We start from the raw sequence: 19,162 nt of genomic DNA on the forward strand, positions 1-19,162 counted from the left end.
TGTAGAGTACTTTGTGGGTGGTGCACTTGCTTTACAGCAAAATGTTGCGGATGTTCAAAATTTTTTTTTTTTTTTTAAATAAACTCATAATTCATTTGAATTACTGTTTGTGTTTCTTATCTGCCTCCTAGGTTCTCAAATGGCCTTTTAATTTTGGCCATTTTCTTCAATAGTGCAAAGGTAACTTATGTGATACATGAGGTGACAATCAATACCAAATACACTGGTATTGAGCATTGAAATAAGAAGCCACACATTGTTGAGTATAAAACATTTTACTCCAAGCACATTCACATGTGCGTTATAAACGTTTTTTGAACAAACCAACTTCTTGTGGTGTATAACATGTATGTTTGACATTAATTTGCCTTTTTTGTGGCTAAACAGGCATGTTTAACCACTTCCCGCCCGCCCTATAGCGGATTGACGTCCGGGAAGTGGTTGTGTTATCCTGACTGGACGTCATATGACGTCCAGCAGGATAACATGCCGCAGCGCGCCCCCGGGGGCGTGCATCGCGGCGATCGGTGGAGCGGTGTGTCAGTCTGACACACCGCTACACTGATCTTGGTAAAAAGCCTCCAGCGGAGGCTCTTTACCACGTGATCAGCCGTGTCCAATCACGGCTGATCGCGCTGTCAATAGGAAGAGCCGTTGATCGGCTCTTCCTCACTCGCATCTGACAGACGCAAGTAGAGGAGAGCCGATCAGCGGCTCTCCTGGCAGGGGGGGTCTGCGCTGATTGTTTATCAGCGCAGCCCCCCCTCAGATCACCCCACTGGACTACCAGGGATGCCACTAGGACCACCAGGGAAGGGGCAACGTGGATGGCCAGGTATGTACCCCATGGCCATCCACATGTGCCCAATCTGTGCCAATCAGTGCCCACAAATGGGCACTGATTGGCACTATTATATCCATGATCTGCCCAGCAATGCCCAGATCTGCCCAGCAATGCTTTTTTCAGTGCCACCTGTCATTGCCCATCTGTGCCAACTGTCATTGCCCATCGGTGCCACCTGTCAGTGCCCATCTGTGCCCATCTGTGCCCATCAGTTCCCACCTATCAGTGCCCATCAGTGCCACACATCAGTGCCACACATAAGTACCCATCAGTGCCACCCATATATACCAGTCAATGCCACCTACGAGTGCCCATCAGTGCCGCCTATGTGTGCCCATCGGTGCCACCTATGAGTGCCCATCAGTGCCGCATACCAGTGCCACCTATCAGTGCCCATCAGTGCCACCTATCAGTGCCCATCAGTGCCGCCTATCAGTGCCCATCATCAGTGCCCGTTAGTGCCACCTCATCAGTGCCACCTCATTGGTGCCACCTCATCGGTGCCCATCAGTGCCGCCGTATCAGTGCCCATCAGTGCAGCCGTATCAGTGCCCATTATTGAAGGAGAAAGCGTACTTATTTACAAAAAAATTTAACAGAAACAAAGAAAAACTTGTTTTTTTTTCGAAATTTTCGGTCTTTTTTTATTTGTTGCGCAAAAAATAAAAACCGCAGAGGTGATCAAATACCACCAAAAGAAAGCTCTATTTATGGGAACAAAATGATAAAAAATTTGTTTGGGTACAGTGTAGCATGATCGCGCAATTGTCATTCAAATTGCAACAGCGCTGAAAGGTGAAAATTGAGCTGGGCGGGAAGGTGTCTAAGTGCCTGGTATTGAAGTGGTTAAAAACATAACATACACATCCCCAATTCAGGAACTTACAAAATTCGACTTTGGTAAAGTGAAGGTCATATGAGACATTAGTATGCCAAAACTGTGTTGATCTTGCCTATATCGGATGGGGTGAGCTCACCCCTCTAAAAGCCAAATTTTGAAGATGCACACAAATTGGGACTCCAAATTTGGATTTCCCTCATGATCCCATGCTAAAATGTGTGTCTTTTTCCTACATCTATTTAGCTAAAGCCCCAAAACACACAGTGTGTCAACATGTGCTATCTCCCATCATGGGATATCAATGTACGCATTTTGGGGGTGCAACCCCTTCCTCCAAACTAAAGTAGGTGAGAGGATTAGTCCGGTCGTGTGTACGCGGCATTACTCCTTTATTTATACTGTCAACATGAATAAACAAGGAAGGTGGTGGCTTCAGAATCAGCCAATCAGAAACTTGTATTCTTTCAAAAGAACCAATCACACACACACATGTATATATTCAAATAGAAATACAGTAGTGACATGTGCAGAGCCATGCGGCAAGCGTTTTGAGAGACACAAAGGACATGGCTCTGAACACGATCGTGTGCACATTCCCACTGGTACCAATGACACAAGCCATACTCTATCATGGCTATTACCTGAAACTGTGATCTCAGACATTGACCTTTTGTCTACACCATTTCTACCATTTCTACCACTTCACCCAGAACTTCCTGAACATCTGCATCCACATCTTCTGGGTGTGTGATGAGTTGCCTTTCTTCATTCGTTGTTGGGTTACTGGTGTCCCTAGATATCCCTATTCTTTTCTCCCCTATGTGAATACGAAAAATGTATACTTAGCAGACAGATATGTTAGGCTAGAAATAGGATTATGAAACATTGCTTGGAAGTGTCTTCCAATTGTCTGTTTTGGCAGAGTTCCAAGCTGAGTACATGATTTTTTTCCCTTTCAAAAGCTGGAATACTTACCTGTTTTGTGCAAGTTTCACGCATGGAGAGACCCCTAGTGTCCACTGCAGCACCTGCATGGGACAGCATAATAAGGGTGTCCCACCTGCGTGCAGATGTGTAAACAGCTGCTGAGTGTCCTCTCCTGACACTGAATAAAGTTGTCATTTCATTATAGTTTCAAATACATCTAGACAACAATGTAATAAACTTATTTTAATAAAAATAGGCCTGAACAAATGTAGTTAACCTGCATCTGCCAAAAACAACTTATTATGCCCTGTACACGCGGTCGGACAGAAAATGTTCGATGGGAGCTTGTTGTCAAAATTTGAGATCTGGACCTCAAATTTTCCGACAACAAAACCCTTGTCGGAAATTCTGATCGTGTGTACAGAATTCCGACGTACAAAATTCCAAGCATGCTCGGAATCAAGCAGAAGAGCCGCACTGGCTATTGAACTTGAACATTTTTCTCGGCTGGTCGTACGTGTTGTACGTCACAGAGTTCTTGGCGATCAGAATTTCCTACAAGATTTGTGTTACCTTGAGTATGCAAGACAAATTTGAGCCAACATCCGTCGGAAAAAAAACATGGATTTTGTTGTAGGAAAATCCTTTTGTGTGTGTATAGGGCATTAGTGGTCTCACGAACAATGTTTAATATGAACGATTCCTGCGTCCACGAATCTCAAACTTGGCATTTTAAACTATACAACAGTAAAGAAAAGCACATGGACCAGCACGAAAGTAATAATAATAGGAACACACGACAAATACTTACTTTTTTGCAGCACTTTCATGATCTTTCTATACTGATCACGCTCCCTCATTTTCAGGTCTGACCAGCGTTTCCTCAATTGATCCTTGGATCGTCGTACCCCAAAAGTCCTGTGCAGATTTCTCACAACTTTAGCCATGATCTTGGCCTTTCTCACATTAGGGTTTCTGTACGGCCCCTGATTCCCATCATAGTCTGTCCTCTTTAAGATGTCCACCATCTCTTCAAAGGAAATATTTGAGGCCTTATATCTCCTCCTGGATCGGGAACTGCCTTGCTCTGGGCTTTCCTCGTTGCTGCTCTCTGCACGCACCTGCTGACTCTCCGCCATTTGCTCTCCCACTGGCCCAAAGGAGAAGAGGCAGGGAATACACTAGAAAGAAGGACAGGGGCAGAGTTTGACGCATGCACAGTGTATATAAAGCATAATGATCGGTCGCTGTAACGGACGTATCTGTGAGTGGAGGACAGAAGATCGTTTTCGCGCAAAGGGATGTTGAAACAAAGGTACAATTGTAAATTGGGGCATCAGTGGTTAGTGGCCTATACTGCTTATAGATTGAGGCCTATATTGGGACAAGATTAGGAGAGTTTAGCTTGGCATTAGGGTTTGTCTTGTGTTGTGTCTTGTAGATAAAATGGTTGATAAATTTTCGGCCCCAGATTTCCTGCCAGAGTTTATAGAAAAATACAGGGAGCTGCCATGTCTCTGGCAAGTAAAATGCAAGGACTATTCAAACAAGATAGGGGAAGGCAGCGATGGAGAAACTGTTGGAATTAGTGAAGCCTGTGTATCCCACAGCAGACATCAACTATTTGAAGTGCAAAATTGGTAGCCTGAGGAGCACATATAATAGGGAGCACAAGAAAGTCCAGGATTCCCAACGATCCGGAGCAGCAGCAGATGATATATATGTCCCCAGGCTGTGGTACTACCACAGCCTGCGTTTTTTGTCCGGAACCCAGGCCATCACTCTCAACACTTCCTTCAACATTAGCTGAGGCTCCTGAGGTCCACCCTGGGCCTTCCACCCAGGAAGAAGATGTGGAGGAGCCCAGCTTGACCCAGGTATAGCATTGTTGAACACATTTCTTGTCAAAAATTGAATGATGTTAACTAGATGTTATTGATCACAAATTTCTGATTTAACAAAGTGGTTTACATATCAATAGACAGTAGTAGCCAAAAATGATTGGGACAAGAATGAAAAATGCTGGGGTCAGAATGATAGTCTTTTCTATTTGTTAATATTCAATTTGCAACAGTTATGAGCTCAGAATTGTGTGTGATTGATGACCAAAAACCTAAAACTATGTACCATTTTCATACACAGGAAAGTCTCAGCCTCAGCCAAGAGGAGGCCATGACAAACAGCCTGACAGATTCGCAGGTTCCTCCCCTCCGCCCTCCAACCAAAAGGGCCAGGGAGTCCAGGAACCTGGAGGAGGCCACGGCTGCTTTTCTTCGATATGCTGCAGCGGCAATTATCATGGCCCCTGATGGCCAGGAGGTGTTTGGATGCATCACAGGCATTAAATTAAAAAAGATGGAGGAGGACCAGTGCATTAAATGCGAGGAAATAATTCTTCAGGCCCTAAACAAGGGGACGAGTGGCGAACTCACCCGTCACCTCTGTGAGTTGGACCATGCTCCTCCACCACCTCCACCAACAACACAGCCACCCTTTCAGGTCACCTGAGTCCAGGTGACAGATGCACTCCGTAGGAGTCAGGAGTGCACCGCTAAGGTAGTGAACCCTAGGACTGACTGCTTCGGATTGAACTCTGGGAGGTTCAAGAAGCAGGTCTACTGGAGCACCAACATAGATCCCACTGGGGAGCTAGAGCATAGATTCCCTAGGGTGCGGATCCTAAGAGCCAGCAGGTGTTCACCAGAGACTCTAGTGGTGAGGATGGACTGCGCTGCAGTCTGCCTCCAGGTCACGGCCCCCAGGGTCTCAGGAGAAAGAGGAAGGAAACAGCAGGCTGGAACAACAAGGCTAGTAAAGGGATAAGCCAAAGGTCGGGGCGACTAGCAGACAAGGATAAACATAGAACAAGCCAAAGGTCAGGGTCACAAGCAGACAGGGATAGTCGAGAACAGGCCAAGATCAGTAACTGGAATCAGACGTAGGAGACACAGCAAGTTGCACACGAAAGCTAAACACACAATGGTTGATCAGCAAGGTTGGCTTGTAATGCACAGGTTAATATAGTGTTCCTAATTAGAGGCTGAGGTGGAGCTATGCTGAGGGAAGATTATATAAGCAGTCAGGTGAGGGTGGCTGGCCTCTAAAGGTGAATACATGGAGGAGAGGTAAGCTGACAGACAAAGATTACTGCATAGCCATGACACATCCCACCCACCACAATAGCATGGAGGGAAGTCTGGAAGGAAGTGTTGAGAGTGATGGCCTGGGTTCAGTGTGGTCTGGCAAAAAATGCAGGCTGTTGTAAGACCACAGCCTCGGGACATATATGTCATCTGCTGCTGCTCCTGATCTCTCGGAGTCCTGGACCGTATTGTGTTCCCTATTAAATGAACTCCTCAGGTTACCAATTTGGACAGTCAAATAATTGATGTTTGCTCTGGGGTACAAAGGCTTCACCAATTCCAACTGTTTCTCCATCGTTGCCTTCCTCTTTATTTTGATATGGCCTTGTGCTCCCTATTCAATTAAACATTTTTGTTTTGACAAATACTTGGCTATGTGTTTTACTTCAAAAAGGACCGTTTGTGAGTAGGCAGGTACATCTCAAAAATACAATGTCAATTAACAAGGGACACCAACATAGTTGTATCTTTGAGGTTAAAAAATACAAGATAATAATGGTGTTGTGTTAACTTGACACACAAAACTAAAAAACATATTATTCTGGAGATCACTAGAGAAAAAAAGAAATACGTTTGTCAGAACTCAGTGAATATCAGCAGCAAAGCAGCTTCAATATTATACCAGAATAAAGAAGAGAATGCGCTGCATTGAGAGATTTCATACTTTGCCGCGCCACGAATGTGATATCTCCATTACGAACGCCAGTTTTACAAGACCAAGCGCTTCTGACTCGTCCTTGATTCCGAGCATGCGTGTTTGTACTTTGGACTTTTTCCCGATGGACTTGTGTACACGCGATCGGAAAGTCCGACAACACACATTTGTTGGCGGAGAATTTGAGAACATGCTAGCCAACATTTGTTGGCGGAAAGCCCAACAACAATTGTCCGATGGAGCATACACACATACAGCCTGTCATCCAACATTTCCCCTCGGAAAATCCAATCGTGTGTACACGGCATAACAGCCTCCATTTCCTGGATGACTAGCAATGGGAATCCTCAGCAATGAGAAAGTTCGAACTTGCTTCTGATGCAGAGAATGGGAGCTGTCATAACTCCATGATGAGGATGTAATTGAGAAACAGATGAATGATGATGACTTATGAGCGATGAGTGACCATCATTTTTAGTATACTTTTTGGGGGGGGGCTCATATCCCCATATTCCCTCCTTTATAACATTGTCAGGGTGTTTCTATGGTATCAAAGCTAACCTGTAGCTTGCTGACATGAGGCATGCCAGGAAATTATGTTTACATAGAACATTCGCTGAAGCTCTGATTTACACACACATCTGAATAAGTCAGAGGTATCACTATTTCCCTCTTTTTGCTCTGTCTAGATTGGTCATATACAGTCAGGTCCATAAATATTGGGACATCGACACAATTCTAATCTTTTTGGCTCTGCACACCACTATAATAGATTTGAAATGAAATGAACAAGATGTGCTTTAACTGCAGACTTTCAGCTTTAATTTGAGGGTATTTACATCCAAATCAGGTGAACGGTGTAGGAATTACAACCATTTGTATATGTGCCTCCCACTTTTTAAGGGACCAAAAGTAATGGGACAGATTAACAATCATCCATCAAACTTTCACTTTTTAATACTTGGTTGCAAATCCTTTGCAGTCAATTACAGCCTGAAGTCTGGAACGCATGGACATCACCAGATACTGGGTTTCATCCCTGGTGATGCTCTGCCAGGCCTCTACTGCAACTGTCTTCAGTTCCTGCTTGTTCTTGGGGCATTTTCCCTTTAGTTTTGTCTTCAGCAAGTGAGATGCATGCTCAATCGGATTCAGGTCAGGTGATTGACTTGGCCATTGCATAACATTCCACTTCTTTCCCTTAAAAAACTCTTTCGCAGTATGCTTCGGGTCATTGTCCATCTGCACTGTAAAGCACCGTCCAATGAGTTCTGAAGCATTTTGCTGAATATGAGCAGATAATATTGCCCGAAACACTTCAGAATTCATTCTGCTGCTTTTGTCAGCAGTTGCATCATCAATAAATACAAGAGAACCAGTTCCATTGGCAGCCATACATGCCCACGCCATGACACTACCACCACCATGCTTCACTGATGAAGTGGTATTCTTTGGATCACGAGCAGTTCCTTTCCTTCTTCATACTCTTCTCTTCCCATTACTCTTGTACAAGTTGATCTTGGTCTCATCTGTCCATAGGATGTTGTTCCAGAGCTGTGAAGGCTTTTTTAGATGTTGTTTGGCAAACTCTAATCTGGCCTTCCTTTGAGGCTGACCAATGGTTTACATCTTGTGGTGAACCCTCTGTATTCACTCTGGTGAAGTCTTCTCTTGATTGTTGACTTTGACACACATACACCTACCTCCTGGAGAGGGTTCTTGATCTGGCCAACTGTTGTGAAGGGTGTTTTCTTCACCAGAGAAAGAATTCTTCGGTCATCCACCACAGTTGTTTTCCGTGGTCTTCTGGGTCTTTTGGTGTTGCTGAGCTCACCAGTGCATTATTTCTTTTTAAGGATGTTCCAAACAGTTGATTTGGCCACACCTAATATTTTTGCTATCTCTCTGATAGGTTTGTTTTGTTTTTTCAGCCTAATGATGGCTTGCTTCACTGATAGTGACAACTCTTTGGATGTAGGAGGGTTGACAGCAACAGATTCCAAATGCAAATAGCACACTTGAAATGAACTCTGGACCTTTTATCTGCTCCTTGTAAATTGGTTAATGGGATACTTTTGGTCCCTTAAAAAATGGTGAGGCACATATACAAATGGTTGTAATTCCTACATCGTTCACCTGATTTGGATGTAAATACCCTCAAATTAAAGCTGAAAGTCTGCAGTTAAAGCACATCTTGTTTGTTTCATTTCAAATCCATTGTGGTGGTGCATAGAGACAAAAAGATTAGAATTGTGTCGATGTCCCAATATTTATGGACCTGACTGTACAGATGTCATGGGGTGCTATGGGTGCACCCTGTATTAAATGTTTATTTGTAAAACTAAGATTTTATGGAAATAGTAAAAAAAGTTCAGATCATTTTAAAAATGTATACAATTTTAAAATTGGCCTGACATCAAACCATTCTCATTCATTCACACTACATGTAACTGAAAAATATATGCACACCCAAAACATAATTTATTTTTTTAGATAGAGTATTGAGGGATTCAAACCCTGATAGTCTATTTTTTTATGCCTCTGTCTTATTCAGGACATTTCCCTTTACTTCCTGTCTCAGAAATGCAACAGGAACACAGGATATTGGTGGATATCCGCCTCTAAAGCCTAGTACACACTAATGCCCCGTACACACGATCGGACATTCTGACAAAAAAATCCATGGATTTTTTACGACGGATGTTGGCTCAAACTTGTCCTGCATACACACGGTCACACAAATCTTGTCGGAAATTCCGAACGTCAAGAACGTGGTGACATACAACACGTAGAAAAATGAAGTTAAATAGTGCGGCTCTTCTGCTTGATTCCGAGCATGCGTGGAACTTTGTGCGTCGGAATTGTGTACACACGATCCGAATTTACGACAATGGATTTTGTTGTCAGAAAATTTGAGATTCAGATCTCAAATTTTGTGTGACGGAAATTCCGATGGAAAATGTCCGATGGAGCCTACACAGGCACAACAAGCTCCCATCGAACATTTTCCGTCGGAAAATCCAACCGTGTGTAAGGGGCATAATCGTTATTTTTTTCATTTAACCCAGCGGGTTGAATGAAAAAAACTGACAGCTCCAGTCGGAGCCGCTGTACTAACAGTCCAAAGTTAGCACAGCAACCTTCCCCACTGAGCTGTTGTGTTCTGATATTGGGATTGCCCCCCTGCTAGAACACTCCGGTCACACTCCGGAGAGCACTGTTCGGGGGCAAGTCAACTGCTGGTTTTCTAGCAAACGATCAGCTTCTGTTGGACCAGCTGACATACACACGGATCGAATGTTGGCCGTTTTTTTATTTAACCGGCCGATATCTCCCGACATTCGGCCCATGTGTACTAGGCATTAGACAGTGTAAAACAGAGCAGGTGTTGCTAATGGAAGATTTCCCCTAATCTCTTGTTCTGGTGACAACTGTAAAGTTTTGGATTTCCCATCACTTTCTGTCACAATGAGAATGATCCCCAGGAAATATTCCATATTTCATAGTTTGTCTGGGCCAGCTGTATACGGCACTGTGTTCCACAGCAGTACGGGCAACTTTCTGTCTGCTACTAGAGCAAATCAAATTGCACTAAGTGCTTATCACCATTGTTTTCTTATCAATGACTACAAGACTTCCTCTGATTGGACAAGGTAGAGGTGAGGGGGGATGGATGACTAACAATCTCTGCCTCAGCCAATCAGAGGAAGCCTTGTATTCATGGATAAATAAAACCCAGCGGGTTGAATGAAAAAAACTGACAGCTCCAGTCGGAGCCGCTGTACTAACAGTCCAAAGTTAGCACAGCAACCTTCCCCACTGAGCTGTTGTGTTCTGATATTGGGATTGCCCCCCTGCTAGAACACTCCGGTCACACTCCGGAGAGCACTGTTCGGGGGCAAGTCAACTGCTGGTTTTCTAGCAAACGATCAGCTTCTGTTGGACCAGCTGACATACACACGGATCGAATGTTGGCCGCTTTTTTATTTAACCGGCCGATATCTCCCGACATTCGCCCCATGTGTACTAAGCATTAGACAGTGTAAAACAGAGCAGGTGTTGCTAATGGAAGATTTCCCCTAATCTCTTGTTCTGGTGACAACTGTAAAGTTTTGGATTTCCCATCACTTTCTGTCACAATGAGAATGATCCCCAGGAAATATTCCATATTTCATAGTTTGTCTGGGCCAGCTGTATACGGCACTGTATTCCACAGCAGTATGGGCAACTTACTGTCTGCTACTAGAGCAAATCAAATTGCACTAAGTGCTTATCACCATTGTTTTCTTATCAATGACTACAAGACTTCCTCTGCCTGCACATCGACCCTGTGTAGTGTGTTCCCGACGTTGAGAGAGAGATAGAGAGAAAGAGAGACAGTGTCATTTGATTTAAGTTAGAGTAGGCAGGTGAGTCAGTTTTTTTTTTTCCTTCTTTTTTCCACATCAGCAGACTCTAATAGGGAAGCTTCAATCACCCTTCAGCTCATTGCTATCCCGATTCTTATCACATCATCGTTGTTGACTTGTGCAATAATAAAGGTATAAAAAACAATTATTCCCATATATCTTCATCTTTAGTGCCCCCTCTAGAAAAAAGAACCCCACCCACCTACCCCCTACCCCTCTCCCGCCCCCCCTCCACCTCTACATATACGCCCCTGTAAGAAAACTTTATTTACTCTACTTCCCAAATCGAAACTCTTATCTTAACCCCTCGATGTAACTCCACGATCTTTAAAACTCCCTCCAACCAGCCTATTTCGCTCTGAACCCTTCATTATTATCTTCAAAATTTGTTCTTAGGTTTTCCAAATTAAAAGTTTCCTCAACTGCGTTGATCCACTCCCATATTGGAGGGCTTTCTTCCTCTTGCCAATTCTTAGAGATAAGTTTTTTGGCAGCATTTAAGAGATGTGGTATCAAAGTGTCCTTATTTTGCCTCACGTCTCCCTCTACTTCATAAAACAACACCACCTATGGGTCCTCCCTGATTTCTATTTTAGTGATTTCTTTTATATACTGAATAATCTTTCTCCAATATTTTCTAATTTTGGGACAAATCCACCAAATATGAGCCATAGTCCCGGAAACACTACAACCTCACCAGCACTCTGCTGATCTATCCTTTTGGTATTTGGAAATTTTATCGGGCGTAGCGTACCTTATCGTTAAACATTTGTAGTTCATTTCCGCGGTTTTAGTGTCCACCGCTGAGCCATGTGTCAAGGTCAGTATTTTTCCAATACTAATATGATCCCTCTGTGACCCCAGCTCCTGTTCCCATTTCTTAATGTATGGCGGTATCTCCACCTCAGTCCCCCTCAACACCAGATTGTAGAGCTTAGAGATCATCTTTTTTGCCTTATCCGTACAACACATCCTCTCCAGAGGGGTCAACTCGTCTCCTGATCTGATAGGGTGGGGAAGACTCTGGGTGAAGTGATACAGCTGGAGATACTGCAACTCATCTATCAACAAAAAATTATTACGGTGTTTTAACTCTAAAAGTGAGAGAATGTTCCCTTTTTTTAATATGTCTCTTAACTATGTTGTGTCTTTTTTCATCCAATTTCCTCCTATTGCCTTTTCCCCTGGTGCAAAAAACTCATTATTTTTTAAACCAATTAGTGGAGAATTGTAACTCCCATTTAAATGTTTGTACATTTTATCCCATATTTTTAAAACATTCCGTGTGAGTGAGGGTGTGTTTACATCAATTGTTCTGTAGTATGGTGGATTCCATATTATTTTTCCTAATTGTGCCCCACTAAGTGTTTTTTCTATCTTGACCCATCTTTTTTCGTTCTTTTCCTTGGCCCATTCCACCGCTCTTGACAAGACAATAGCTTTATAGTAACTGTATGTGTCTGGAACCGCTAGACCTCCCCTTTCCTTTGCCTGTCTTAAGACTGCATAAGAGACTCTCGGTTTTCTATGTTTCCATATTGTATTCATAATTATTGTTTTTAGTTTTTTAAAGTAAAATAAAGGCAGAGCTATTGGCAACATCTGAAACTTATAAGAAATCTTTGGTAGAAGAACCATCTTTATAATAGGCGAGTCAGTTAGCTGCACTTACAGTGTATTGAGTATATATGCATCCTAGGTGTTGTGTGTATATATATATATATATATATATACACTGTATTCAGTTTAGCTAGATCCGTTCTTGTTATTCTCTTCCTACTGACAGGCAGGCAGGTGTTTTTACAGTATTTACAGCTACCTGAAGAAAATTGCTGGTGTTCTTCTGATCCTATTAGTCCTATTAGCTACAGAATTTACAGTTAGTGTAGTGTGTCCTCTCCACAGTGTGCACCTAAAGCTACCTGAAGAAAATTGGTGGTGTTCTTCTGATCCTATTAGTACCGCAGGCAGCTGTAGTATTTACAAGTTAGTGTAGTGCGTCCTCTGCACAGTGTGCACCTAAAGCTACCTGAAGAAAATTGGTGGTGTTCTTCTGATCCTATTAGTACCGCAGGCAGCTGTAGTATTTACAAGTTAGTGTAGTGCGTCCTCTGCACAGTGTGCATCTAAAGCTACCTGAAGAAAATTGGTGGTGTTCTTCTGATCCTATTAGTACCGCAGGCAGCTGTAGTATTTACAAGTTAGTGTAGTGCTTCCCGTGCACAATGTGCACCTAAAGCTTCCTGAAGAAAATTGGTGGTGTTCTTCTGATCCTATTAGTACCGCAGGCAGCTGCAGTATTTACAAGTTAGTGTAGTGCATCCTCTGCACAGTGTGCACCTAAAGCTACCTGAAGAAAATTGATGGTGTTCTTCTGATCCTATTAGTACCGCAGGCAGCTGTAGTAATTACAAGTTAGTGTAGTACGTCCTCTGCACAGCGTGCACCTAAAGCTACCTAAACAAAATTGGTGGTGTTCTTCTGATCCTATTAGTACCACAGGCAGGCAGCTGCAGTATTTACAGTTAGTGTACTGCGTCCTCTGCACAGTGTGCACCTAAAGCTACCTGAAGACAATTGCTGGTGTTCTGATCCTATTAATACCACAGGCAGGCAGCTACAGTATTTACAGTTAGTGTACTGTGTCCTCTGCACAGTGTGCACCTAAAGCTACCTGAAGACAATTGCTGTTGTTCTGCTCCTATTAATACCACAGGCAGGCAGCTACAGTATTTACAGTTAGTGTAGTGTGTCCTCTGCACAGTGTGCACCTAAAGCTACCTGAAGAAAATTGGTGGTGTTCTTCTGATCCTATTAGTACCGCAGGCAGCTGTAGCATTTACAAGTTAGTGTAGCGCGTCCTCTGCACAGTGTGCACCTAAAGCTACCTGAAGACAATTGCTGTTGTTCTGCTCCTATTAATACCACAGGCAGGCAGCTACAGTATTTACAGTTAGTGTACTTTGCCCTCTGCACAGTGTGCACCTAAAGCTACCTGAAGTAAATTGGTGGTGTTCTTCTGATCCTATTAGTACCACAGGCAGGCAGCTGCAGTATTTACAGTTAGTGTACTGCGTCCTCTGCACAGTGTGCACCTAAAGCTACCTGAAGACAATTGCTGTTGTTCTGCTCCTATTAATACAACAGGCAGGCAGCTACAGTATTTGCAGTTAGTGTACTGTGTCCTCTGCACAGTGTGCACCTAAAGCTACCTGAAGAAAATTGGTGGTGTTCTTCTGATCCTATTAGTACCACGGGCAGGCAGTTGATTCTGCCAGCTGCAGTATCAGTATATATATATATATATATATATATATATATATATATATATACATCCCAGCTTTGTGCAGCTACATCTCACTGCAGGGCATTAGTATGTCTGGAAGGCCAAAGAGGAGAGGCAGACAGTCACAAGCCAATAAAATGGGGGAAAGCAGACTCTGTGTCTAGAGGCAACAGTGCTGGTCGTGGAGACGGTGCATCCTCATCAGCACGTGGCCGTGCGACACGCTTGTCCTTTTTTTTGTCAGCTGGCCGTGTTGAGCCGCAACATGCAGAAGACTTGGTAGAGTGGATGACCAAGCCATCCTCATCCTCCTCATCCTCTCTCACCCAGGCTCAGGGTACTTTGGCAAAGCAGCTGCCAACGCGGCCTCTTCCCTCGGCTCAATGGCATCAATCACTCCTTCCCTAGCACCACCATGTCCTCCTGAGGAGTCCCCCGAACTGTTTGACCACAGTGTTAGGTACATGCTCCAGGAGGATGCCCAGCGTTTTGAAGGCTCCGATGATGGTACCCAGCTAGAGGAAGGCAGTAACGTGAGACCAGAGAGAGGGGGTGCCCAAGAAGGACAGCAATCTGGCAGTCATGTTCCCCCAGCTACAGCATACTGCCAGCTTTGCTCCAGTGATGAGGAGGGAGGGGATGATGAGGTCACTGACTTCATGTGGGTGCCTGATAGGAGGGAGGAGGAGGAGGCACATCTCCAACGAGGCAGGATGCCCTCCAGGGGCCAGCTTAAGGGTAGCACACCAACTGCATCACACCGCAGGGCTCTGCATGTGCAGGGCGCTGCTGTCTCTGCGCGTTATTCCAAAAGTTCTTTGGTGTGGGCCTTTTTTGAAATGAGTACATCAGATCTCACCGCTGCTATTTACAACATATGTCTCAAGCGTATCTCGCGTGGCCAAAACATCACCCGCTTGGGCACCACATGCTTGACCAGACATATGTCGACCTGCCATGCAGTTCGTTGGCAAGCGTACCTAAAAGACCCACACCAAAGACCTCTCCTTGCTCCTCATCAGCTGGCATCTCCAACCCTACTATATCTTCAGTCCTCTCTGAAACCTGCACTGAGAGGAATGAAGGTGTAGAATTAGGTGTGTCACAGCCAAGTACTTGCGGGCAATCTGCTATCAGTACACCGACGTCAGATTGTACCAGGCAAATTTCCTTGCCCCAGCTGCTGCACCGCCAAAAGAAGTTCGGTCCCAGCCATCCACATGCCCAGTGGTTGAATGCTAGCTTGGCTAAATTGCTAGCACTTCAACTGCTGCCTTTTCAGTTGGTAGACTCTGCCCCCTTCTGTGAGTTTGTGGAATATGCTGTTCCTGAGTGGCAGGTTCCCAAATGCCACTTTTTCTCACGGAAGGCGATTCCGGCTCTCTACCGGCATGTGGAAGGCAATGTTTTGGCCTCGCTGGACAGGGAAGTCAGCGGTAAGGTGCATATATTACCGCTGACTCATGGTCCAGCAGGCATGGATAGGGACGTTACCTATCTTTCACCGCGCACTGGGTGACTCTTCTGGCAACTGGGAAGGATGCAGGACAGGGTGCCGTAGTGTTGGAGGTTGTTCTGCCACCACGCCTCCAAAATTCTACTAGTGGTGATTCTGCCACACCTCTCCCCTCCACCCCCTCCTCTTCTTCTTCCTCCATGGCCTCTTCCTGTGCTGATTTGTCCTCGGAACCAGCGGTGCTCCGTAGGCGTTCAAGGGGCTACGCAAGCACACAGGCAAAAAGATGCCGTGTGGTGCTTGAGCTGGTGTGCTTGGGGGACAGGAGCCACACTGGGGCAGAGATTCTGTCAGCTCTGCAGGGGCAGGTTTAGAGGTGGTTGACGCCACGCCAGCTTAAGGCAGGTATGGTGGTTTGCGACAATGGCACCAACCTCCTCTCCGCCCTCCGACAGGGAAAACTGACCCATGTGCCCTGTTTGGCTCACGTCCTTAACTTGGTGGTTCAGCGGTTCTTGGGCAGGTACCCGGGCTTATAGGATGTCCTGAGGCAGGCCAGGAAAGTCTGTGTGCATTTCCGCAGGTCATATAATGCCAGTGCTCGGCTGGCTGACCTCCAAAAGGAATTTAACCTGCCCAAGAACCGCCTAATCTGTGACATGCCCACCAGGTGGAACTCAACGTTGGCCATGCTGCAGCGGCTGCACATGCAGCAGAGGGCCATCAATGAGTACCTATGTGACTTTGGCACCAGGACAGGGTCAGGGGACCTTGTTCTTTTTCCCCACGCCAGTGGGCTATGATCAGGGATGCACGCACTGTCCTCTCACCATTTGAGGAGGCCACGAGGATGGTGAGCAGTGACAGTGCATACATCAGTGACACTGTCCCGCTTGTCCACCTGTTGGAGCACACGCTGTGTGGAATAATGGACAGGGCACTTGAGGCAGAACAGAGGGAGGAAGAGGAGGACTTCCTTACCTCTCAAGGCCCCCTTTATCCAGACAGTGTTCCTTCGTGCCCGCCGATCACACAGGAAGAGGACATGGAGGAGGAGGAGGATTGTGTCAGCATGGAGGTGGAGCCTGGCACTCAGCATCAGCAGCAGTCTTCAAGGCATCATTTACAAAGAAACCCACGGACTTGTGTGTGGCTGGGAGGAGGTGACTGCGGATCATGTCGTCCTTAGTGACCCAGAGGACTCTGGACCGAATGCCTCAGTAAACCTACGCTGCATGGCCTCCCTGATCCTGCAAAGCCTGCGGAAGGATCCTCGTATTCGTGGTATCAAGGGGAGGGATGATTACTGGCTGGCAACCCCCCTTGATCCACGTTACAAGGGTAAGGTTGCGGGCCTTATCTTGCCGTCGCAGAGGGAGCAGAGGATGAAACATCTTCGGGAAGCCTTGCAGAAAGGTTTGTGCAATGCGTTTCCAGAGCCTGGGAGGTTACAATTTCCTGGTCCTCCTGGACAATGTGTTGCTGAGGCTTCGGTCGGTCACAGAAGGAGCGGTGGAGAAGGTGGCCGTCTGACCTATGTGTTTTTAGTCTGCAGCCCCAAGGTCTGATCAGTTCCAGCAACCATTGCCAGCATCTGATTCACATGGTGCAGGATTACCTAGGAACAAGATCAGATTTGGACACCTTTCCCACCGAAAATCCTCTGGGTTACTGGGTCTTGAGGAAGGATCACTGGCCAGAGCTTGCACAGTATGCAATTGAGCTACTGGCCTGTTCTGCATCCAGCGTTCTTTCGGAACGCACATTCAGTGCTGCTGGAGGCTTTGTAACCAATCACAGGGTGCGCCTGTCCACCGAATCGGTCGATCGGCTGACCTTCATAAAAATTAATCAGTCTTTGATCACCAGCTACCAAGCACCTGATGCTGATGTAACCTATTGATTTTTTTTTTAATGTGAGATCCCTTCAAGACTGCCTATGCTGATACTGAGTGACTATCCTGTTATGCTGAGTCACAATCCTCTTCCTCCTCAATTTTCATGCTGATAGCTTGTAAGAACATTTTTGGTTCTGGGCACCGCCACCAGTGGCCAAGGCCCAATTTTTCTGCCCCTGTTTAACAGGGGCGTATAATTACAATTTTTGATGCACTACTTCGCAGCAGGGCTCATTCCTGCGCTCCAACTATAGTGTCTGTGAGGGTTTGCAGTGTTGTGGCACCAGCACCAGTGCCCAAGGCCCAGTTTTTCAGCCCCTGTTTAACAGGGGCATATAATTACAATTTTTGATGCAATACTTTGCAGCAGGGCTCATTCCTGCACTCCAACTATAGCATCTGTGAGGGGTCGCAGTGTAGTGGCAATTTTTCTGCCCCTGTTTAACAAGGGCGTGTAATTACAATTTTTGATGCAATTCTTTGCAGCAGGGCTCATTCCTGCACTCCAACTAGAGTATCTGTGAGGGGTTTCAGTGTTGTGACGCCGGCACCAATGCCCAAGGCCCAAATTTTCAGCCCCTGTTTAACAGGGGCGTATAATTACAATTTTTGATGCAATACTTTTCAGCAGGGCTCATTCCTGCGCTCCAACTATAGCATCTGTGAGGGGTTGCAGTGTTGTGGCACCAGTGCCTAAGGCCCAATTTTTCTGCCCCTGTTCAACAGGGACATGTAATTACAATTCTTGATATAATATTTCACAGCAGAGCCCATTCCTGCGCCCACCAAGGGTAACTGTGAGGGCTTACAGTGTTGTGGCAACACCACCACCAAAGGCCCAATTTTTCTGCCCCTGTTCAACAGGTGCATGTAATTACAATTCTTGGTATAATATTTCACAGCAGGGCCCGTTCCAACGCCCACCAAGAGTAACTGTGAGGACTTACAGTGTTGTGGCACCAGCTCCACCACCACCAAAGGCCCAATTTTTCTACCACTGTTCAACAATTGCATGTAATTACAATTCTTGATCTAATATTTCACAGCAGGGCCCGTTCCTGCGCCCACCAAGAGTAACTGTGAGGGCTTACAGTGTTGTGGCAACACCAACACCTAAGGTCCCAATTTCTGCAAAGTATATAGGGCAGGCCCCTACTTTCAAACATCCAACTTACAATCGACTCCTACTTGCAAACGGAAGGAGACAACAGGAAGTGAGATGAAATCTCCCCCTAGGAAGGGAAATTCTCTTCTGTAAGAGTTAATATGGGAAAACCGTGTCTCCTCTTCACTGATGCTTTATCACCAATCCTTGTTTCACTAAAAACCCCAAATTTTCAAAAAACATTTGTTATTGGGACAGAAAGTGAGGTGAAATCTTCTGAAGAGGTGCACAGACAGCAAAACAAATGTTACAGGGGTGATAACCCTTCCCTATGTTTTCCAAAAAGCTTAAAAATAGATTTTTTGGCTGGAGCTACACTTAGAAAATGTACCAGTTCAAAATTACAAATAGATTCTACTTAACAACAAACCTACAGTCCCTGTCTTGTTTGCACCACCTGTATACTGCTGTTCAGAGTATATAGGGCCTGGGGGCCCCACGCCTTCCCTTTTTTTTAATTTGGGTGCGGGGTTCCCCTTAATATCCATACAAGACCCAAAGGGCCTGGTAATGGACTGGGGGTGGGGGTTACCCATGC

The sequence above is a fragment of the Aquarana catesbeiana genome, linkage group LG04, assembly GCF_042186555.1.
Source record: "Aquarana catesbeiana isolate 2022-GZ linkage group LG04, ASM4218655v1, whole genome shotgun sequence".
NCBI lineage: Eukaryota > Metazoa > Chordata > Amphibia > Anura > Ranidae > Aquarana > Aquarana catesbeiana.